Raw genomic sequence first — 8,741 nt, forward strand, 5'->3', positions numbered from 1 at the left:
CGACCACCTGGGGATCTTGAATAATAATAATAATAATTGGTTTTTTGGGGAAAGGAAATGGCGCAGTATCTGTCTCATATATCGTTGGACACCTGAACCGCGCCGTAAGAGAAGGGATAAGAGAGGGAGTGAAAGAAGAAAGGAAGAATTAGGTGCCGTAGTGGAGGGCTCCGGAATAATTTCGACCACCTGGGGATCTTGAATGAAAATCAGTTTTAAGGAGGGGAAGTCACCCCTGTATGACTCGCATAACTCAGTGGACACCGAAACCGCCCCGTAATTGAACGAATAATTCCGGCAAGCGGTGTCGACAATTACAACAATGCATTCCGGTAAACATTAGGTTGGTGGCTGCTTCGAAAGGGGTTGACGTAATTAAAAGCCCTTGTATGAGGTGCACACCGCAAAATGTACCATAACGGCGCTTGCAAACCACAGGAAGCAAGTTGCTTCTCTCCGCATGTGTTTCCCGGATAGGATTATGGTTGCGTTTTCCCTTGCTGGTCGTAAGCAAAAAACGTCAGGCTAAAAATTGAATGAAAACAGCATAGCTTCGCAGTCCAATCACCTTCACAGCGTGGATTGGAGCCGCAATTTTTAAAATAAATTTTCTTTCGTTGGTGCCACGCGGACGACCCGTGAGTGCCGTTACTCGGGGTCACCGCAGCAACTGCTCAAAACTAGGTTGCCTTGATATATGGCCACGCAAAACAGGTCATCCCCAGCGGGAATAAGGAAATCGACCAAATGACCTCACTTCGCTTTATTCTAATTCATGGGAAACTGCTGCACTTGCAAGAAGCATCGTGGGCACAGCTATTCGATACAATGGCAGCAGCTTCAGTGTTGGAACATTCAAACCCTTCTTCTTCTGTGGATGATGGAAGGATGAAAAGTGCGAGGGTGTACACGGGCATGTGTACAGGAGGGCTAGCCTCCATGCCCGCTGCCAGCGTGTCATAGAACGAGGTGGGGGAGGGGGAGAAAATTGAAAGGAGAAGGTAGGCGCGCAGCCGCAATTATTAAGCCAGTTGGCATGTGCTTCCCCCTCAGGCCTAGAGGCGTCCAGAGAGGCCTGTGGCCTCCTGGAAGGAGAGGAGGTGCCGGAAGGCCTTGGCAGGATGGTGGCCGCTTGGGAACAGAAGGTGTTCCACTGAACAGCTGGGGAGGCCCAAGGAGCGATAAGCCGCCTCCATGATGGTGCTGGCAGGCACGAAGGCAGGGCACTCACATAGGAGATGCTGGGCTGTCTCCGCTGGGTCACTGCAGAGTGTGCACCAAAGGGAGGCGGTGAAACCAAGGCGAAAGAGGCGGGAGCCGGTGTTGTGGTAAGCCCACCCTGGCACCCTGTCTCTCAGGAGGAGGCTGCGCTCCTTGCAGTCCAGGCCAACAGATGGAAGTGGGTGTGGTGGTAGGCCATTAGCTAAACTTCCTCCAGCGGATAGATCCTTAATCAGATACCAAGCCATCGCTGCCTCCAGTTACAAACTTGCACATCTCCAAACCCGGCCCTATTGAGTCTTATGTGCCGAGGTCAATTTTCAGAAAAATGCGCAAACTTCGAACTTGGGGCCACCTTGGACCATATACTAGGGGAATGTCTTCATGCCCTCTGGAGGGACGACACATGGGAGGCCTTACTACCAAAGACCAATGGGAGGCCTTACTACAGAGCTCCGGCCCGGAGACCTAGCTGCAACTCCTTCGACTGGCCGAAGCCGCCGCCGCCGAGTGTAAATACCCTTCGGCCGTATTCTCAAAGCTAATACTTTTTGTCTCTGCAGCGTGTTATGGATTCCCGTTCTAAAGCGCTAGTTATTAGGGAGAAGGTTCCCTGGGAAGACGCAGTTTCTGCAGTCTGGAGATGCACGAGGCGAATAGGAAAGACGGGGAGCCGCACGCCTTCTCCGTAGCCGTGATTTACTACACCACTGACAATGCTATGCCGAAAAAAGAGCTCTTCTAACTCAAAAAGCCTGTTTTTAATATTTGTGTTAAGTTTTAGGTGGAACACCCTGTATAATGTGCTAACATTGAGGCGCTGGTCTGGTCGGGCCGTGCGGGTAGCCGCCGGTCCAACGGGAACCGTGGTATCACAGTCAGAATTTGCAATATCAGCTCCGAGTCTGTCTGAGCATCAGAGAGTATAGAAAAACATGTAGATATTATACATTTAAGGCTGTTGAATTGCCAAATTCTAAGCATTGCTTCCCGAACTGAAGTTCGATTTCAGCTCATTGAGGTTTCAAAGAACTGGCTGCAGCGCAAAAAAATGCTTCTGCGAAATTCCACTGTCCAATCAAAGCCTTTTGGCGGCACTAGTGTTGGATATTTCCATTCATACGTTGAGGAGTTCAGTAGAGCCGTATCTTTCTATTTTCGCTGGATTGCGGAATCGGAAAGCGGTGCCGTAATGGGCGGGCAAAGCCAAACATTGTAGTTTTACTATGGAAATAATGCAGCAGCTTAACCACCTTGGTCTGAATAATCTCTGGCTCGGCCTTGTACAAGGTGCTACAAAAGGAAAAGTTGAGCTGCTCTGCAAATAACGGGAACATAATAATAATAATAATAATAATAATAATAATAATAATAATAATAATAATAATAATAATAATAATAATAATAATAATAATAATTGTTTTTTGGGGAAGCGAAATGGCGCAGTATCTGTCTCGTATATCGTTGGACACCTGAACGGGAACATCTCTTGGTTTAATTTTTGAGGATAGACGTGTGACCAGCTAATCGCGCGCCTATTTTATGAACCAAATTTCTTGCAGTCATAGTAGGGAATTGACATTCTGCGTTCGGGTAATGCGTAGACATGCGAGCAAAAAATTACGGGTGGTTTACCTTGGGGTTAACCACGAATTATCGTGCGCTAGCCCCATTAGTCCTGATTTTGCATGGTGTATCTTGACTTTCATTGCTTTTCCTTGACCTGAACTAGCTTACTTCGGTTGATATATCATGTGATGTAAGTTTGGGTACCAATGCATCATATTAGACTTCTACTGCGGTAGATTTGGTCAATTCTCTACAATCACAAATCCATGGGAGTCGTTCAGTCCAGAGTCAAGGAGTTAGTGACGTAATCGTGCATTATTCAGTCCAAATGCGGTATTTTGTGAACCGTTAAGTCTTCAAGCAACCTGAATATTTTTTTTATCTTAAGAGAGAGCATAAGAGCCTTACTGCCGCGGAAAGACGGCATCGAACATTTGTAAGACACTAGCGAAGGAAAACTTCATAGCTGGGGGAAAGGGATCCTAACGAGCAGCGGCACTAAACTCCGTTCCGCTGGCCGCTGCTTCAGACCACTACGCCATCGCCACATATTTTCATGGTGTTTATTACGTTGAAAATACATTCTGTTGAGATGAACTAAATATTTACAAAGCTTTTAGGAAACGCCACGAAACAAATCGCAAAAAGACAGAGCGACAGAACACTATAGACGAAAGGTAAGGCTGAGCACATCACCGAGAGGGAGTGCCGCTGCGATTGAAAGTCGGTCGGTTTATACACTTCCTTCAGATGGACAATCGGTTGGGAGAAATCTTAACGTCCTCCCTGTATGAACTGCTAAGTAGAAAGTGTGTGTGTTCTAGGTCTTATACTTTATACATCCGGGACTGGGGATCGGTGGCTAAACACGACCCGTAAGTTGCCTCCCGCTACTCTCGGTCAGATTGGATGCATAGCTATACGCTTAGGCGGAACACGTTCTGATGCTGCTCGTCAGCTTGTGCGCTCTATTCTCAAGCTGCCAATAGTGTACCAGGCCAAATTTCATCGCCTCATACGTCGACAGCAAGGTTCCCTTGAAGCAATAAATCAGGAGGTTATGCGCTCCTTAACTTATCTCCATCGTATTACACCCATACCCATTGTGCAAGACTACGCTCAATTTAACACAATTTACATTAAGCGGGTACCATCGACCAGCGTGAGGCGAATAGAGCGCACAAGATGTCGCTTCAGCTTCATCGTTTATAGACTCTTCCTCGTTGGTCAACCTGTCAACTCACAGAAAATCGCCTCTCTGCTTCGCCGCCGATATTAGCCGCGCATATATTTCCAGGGTGCAATATACACCGATGCAAAACATATAGCACTGCAGGGAGTTACCGCAGCTTTACAGTCCCTCCCATCCTCATCTGAACTCCCGCGCTACATATAGAGCGGATACTTGCGCTCGCCTTGCCTTAGAGCTTCAAGCGATACACAGTGCAATGGCTTCCCTTCCGCTCGTACCCACTTTCGATATTGTCCACATTTACACTTATTCCCTTGCCCGCGTATAGCCGCTCAAAGCTGACCGGCGCACATTGCAAATTAAACAATCCATACACCAACTCTACAAATAATACTCCTGTCCTGTGCGTATACACTGGATTCGCGGGCATAATCACGATACGCATAATATTCATGAGGATACAAACACACACCTTGACACATCAGACATCTGGCACTTTCCCCTCTTCCCCCAGATCCGTTCCTGTCCCATGTTTCCGAGAAAAAAGCTTTGCGTCAGTGAAGACGCGCTCTAATTGCTCTGTGTTCGTACCCTCTCCCCCGTAGTCTCAGTCGGGAGGAGGAGGAGGTACCCGTGCGCAAGATTCGGGAAGGAGCGGCCCTGACTCCCTCTGTGCGTCATCGGTGGCGTGACAAACGCTTAAAACTAACTTACGACTGTCCCCATTGTGGTGCTGCGCTTGAGCTGTGTGACGCAAAACGCTTGCTCTGGACTTGGCCAGCTACAGCCTCCGCGAGACGACGCTTCCTAATGAAGGTAGGCTTGCGATGGGACGGTTGAGGCATGTGCCTGCCCCCAATCGTCCCTTTTCCCACTGGTGGGCGGGGCTGCGGCGGCTCACGCCGAGCAGTAGGCTCTTTACCACTTGGCGGCAAAGTGCATACAGCGCCTTTATTTTACCTGTAATGAAGTATTTCTCTCCCTCTCAGTTTTACAGCGAACACGCCGGCGCCGCAAACTAAAGTGCGCCCGCAGTCTTATTTAATATCGAAGGTGTGCATACAGCCTTTGTCGAAAATATGCAGGCTGAGGGGCTTGCTTCTGGATCCTGTAGTGTGGCTCTCTAGCACCACTTTGGGCCCAGATCTTCAGAGGGATGAAGACTCGCCTACGAGAGATCTGAAACGCTGACATTTCAAAATGAGCCACGCTAAAATGTCCAGATGCAAAGCATTGGGATATTTTTAACGTTTCTGTTATATCCCTAAACATAGCTTTGATGTTCGAAATAAAAAAATCATAAAGCCGCGTTCTAAATGATAATATAATGTGCAGATCACGAGCGTAAAATAACAGTGTACAGGAATATTTGAAGCAGAGTCTCGCAGGTGGTGACGGTGGGGATGGCAGTAAAGAAAGATGTAAATTGTGGTGTTTACTACAGAAGCGATACGTGAATTACGAGAGGCGCAGTAGAGCAGTGCGCCGGATTAATTTAGGCCACATGGGGTTCTTCAACGCGCACTGACATCGCACACTACCCGGACGTCTTTGCATTTCGCCTCCTTCGAAATACGGCCGATTTCCACTCAGAGAAACGTGCAGAAAGTAGCGAGGAATGCCTATTGCATACTATGTCGTACCACGAATTACGGCGACGAGAACCAGTTGCGGGCGTGCATTCTTATGCGCCCGGAAATCTCTGCTAGTTTTAATCCAGGGACGAAAGCTTCGAATGAGCTTCGTGAATTTCAGTACTTGAAATCAGTGAACAAAAAATAAAAGCGCCAGAAAATTTGCGTCCCCACGATATAACTTCCCATTCCCAGCAGGTAGTCTGTATTTCTTATTCCTTGATTCATGAGTGCTCTGTCTTATTCTCAGTGCGTTTGTTCGTCGGTAGGGTCAACATCACTTAGTGATATTCCTTGAATAAACGAGGGTTCATTCAAAAAGCGCAGATCAATGTTTATTATATAACTGGAAAAGAAAGATGCTGTGAGAAGTGAAATGTAGCACATATAACACCAGCATGAAAAACTAAAACGATTTCATGAGGTGGATAGCAAATGAAAACATGCTTCATGGAAACAATGGCGTGACCTTCGCTTTTATCGTAAAAAACCAGAACGCAAGCAAGCCGGGAGACACCACCGCTGCCGTGCAAGACGTGGTCAGCGTAATGAAGGAAGAAATGAGGATATTGAAACAAGACCTAAGGACCCTCAGAGAGGAAAACAACAAGCTGAGAATCGAGGCGAAGACCTTGAAAGAAGGTGGAGAAAGAAAAGTGAAACCACCCACTGTTCAAGTACCTTTGACCCCCAGGGAGGATGGCATGGTGGTGGAACAAGCCAGGCCGCCAAAGAGAAAGGCAACGAAAGAGGAGGGACAAGCTGGATACGTAACCATAGATGATCAAGAAAGATTTATGGAAAAGATAACAGAAATGTTCTCCAAGATGGAGCAGAAGATCGCAAAGATCGTGGACTTCAGACTAACAAAGCACACGGCCAAACTCCAAGCTTTCGAGGAGTATATCATAGCAAGGCTAGGACCCCCTGTAGATAATCATGGACAGGAGCAATAAGGAATCCGTGATATGGCAGTAAACTGTAGAAGCTTTAAGAATAAGAAGGCCATAAATAGTACAACAATTCATGACAACCAGAAATCAGGCACCGATGGCAAAAGCTCTGCAAGAAACAAGTGGACCTGCAAAACTCTCCGGGTACAAGACCTTCGATGACGGTCTGGGAAGGAAAAGCAGAGTTATCATACTGGTCAAAAGTAATACAGCGGCCATACAGCCTGAGGTTCAAAACAAGGAAGTAATCGCAGTTCCGGTCGAGTGCATCAGCTGGAAAAAGAACAGAGGGAGCGTCTTCATCCTAAATATATACAGCAGGCCTCAGCAAACAAAGACAATATTTGCGACTTGCTTAAATATAGCCATGAGAATAGCAAACAGGAAACCCCTAATTGTCATTGGAGTCATTGGAGAAGAAGACTGGTTGATTTTAGATTCCAATTCGTTAATTTTCTTTAGCAGCATCTCATTTTGGGCCCTGAGTGCAGCTATTTGATCTTGCTCGGCGCTATGCGCCCTTGGAAAAGGAGTGGAAAGAGAGGAGAGAAAAGCAGCCCCACCCAAACCGCTCACCTGGTGGCCATTTTTGACTGCGTTGACCCAGGCCCTGGTATCACCGCGCGTTTCTGTCGACTGTTTCGCCAGTCCGCCGTGTGGTGGCGACACCTTGGATGGTTGTTTTGCAGCACCTCCGGTAGGTGGGTTCTCGGTGTTGGAGATTTCCTGGCCATGCTGATCGCCGGGAGGCGCAAGACAGCGCCTTTTGTTCTTGGACGCCGTTTTTTTCTTTTTCGTCTTGGGTGTGCGGAATTATGCTGCACAGTCACGAGAGTTGGTGCCATGGGAGCCACCGCACAGAGAACACCGGGGAACACAGTTGTGAGGAGCCCGCACCCCCTCCACTAGCGGAGCTTGGAATCCGCAGAGTCCGCAGGTGTTCGATCGCCGGTTTGGACACGCATCAGCGCGATGCCCGACGACCCCACACTTGCCGCACACCGGGATAGTTTTGTAGTAGTTTCTCACAGAGACGACCATGTTGTCATAATGTACGTAACGGGGCTTCTCCTTACCCGCGAAAGTGATGCGTGCTTTGTTGGATGTCCCGAACTTCCGGATTTCCAGGATGGTGCCGGCGCGCCAGCACACTCGGTCTTTAAGAGTTTCCGTGGTGTCCGAGTTACGGACCACGATCACGCCGTGGCACATGCTACCGCCGTCTTGTCTTAGGTAACCCCGAAGCGGGATCGACCCATTGTCGGAATTTACTGCGAAGTCCCCGATAAGCTGGTCGGCCGCCTCGATGTCCGGGGTATGCACAATGATGAGGTTTTGCTCTCGTGAGGGAAGAACGGAGATGGCGCGGGCCCGTTTCAACCCGAGGTACGCTGAAATGGCAGTGCCGTAGCCGGTTTCTGTGAACGCCTCGTGAAGAGAAACGCTTTCTCTGGGCTTTATAACTATGACATAGTCTTCAGGTGTCGGTTTGGGCATTGGACGCGGCTTCCACTTCGAGAACGCCTTGTCCTTGCTTCCCGTGGCGCGCGTCGCGGGAGCGTTCACGTTTCCGACCGACGAACCGGCGGCCGGGGCGGCGCCGAACGCCGCCATCTGGGCTTTATCTTGGGAGCGGCGTGCAGCCGCTTGAAGCAAAGCTTGACTCCGAATTTTAGGAGTAACCGTCGAATTTGAATCTCCGGTGGTGGGCACCGAGGTCCACAACATCGCCTCAGGGTCGTAGCCGCGCACTTCTTGCGCGGAAGTCGCCATCTTCTCCTCGGAGGGCCAATTCCACCAGGCCAGGCGTTGGCGACGCCGTTAGGCTTAACGACAGCGCCGACGTGGTCGGTCGAAAAACGGCCGTAAATTTAGAGAAAATCGGCCTACCTGAACGAATTCGGAGTCCAGGTGTTCCGCCTCGTTTTCCGGCTCGTTTGACGCCAAGTTTGCCGGGGTAGAATGATTTGGGACGCGGCCCCAGCCGAATATCGGCGGAGCCGAAGAGACACACGTCTGCTCACGTCGCGCGCTCGCAGCGCCCCCCAACACGGGAGTGTGCTCTCGTTGTGCCGGAGCTCACAGCGCTGAGTCCTGTAATGCGCAAGTGCTTAAGTGTTCCAACTGCAACGGGCCTCATGACGCCTCATCTAAGAATTGTTCGCGCTTAAA

The 8,741-nt window shown here is 49.2% G+C and overlaps 1 pseudogene; it reads right to left on the reverse strand.

Annotated features, from left to right (window-relative positions):
• Positions 1-1,055: 1,055 nt before the first annotated feature.
• Positions 1,056-8,342, reverse strand: LOC144119696 (uncharacterized; annotated as a pseudogene).
• Between the last annotated feature and the right edge of the window lie 399 nt (positions 8,343-8,741).

The sequence above is a fragment of the Amblyomma americanum genome, chromosome 1, assembly GCF_052857255.1.
Source record: "Amblyomma americanum isolate KBUSLIRL-KWMA chromosome 1, ASM5285725v1, whole genome shotgun sequence".
In the NCBI taxonomy this organism is placed as follows: Eukaryota; Metazoa; Arthropoda; class Arachnida; order Ixodida; family Ixodidae; genus Amblyomma; species Amblyomma americanum.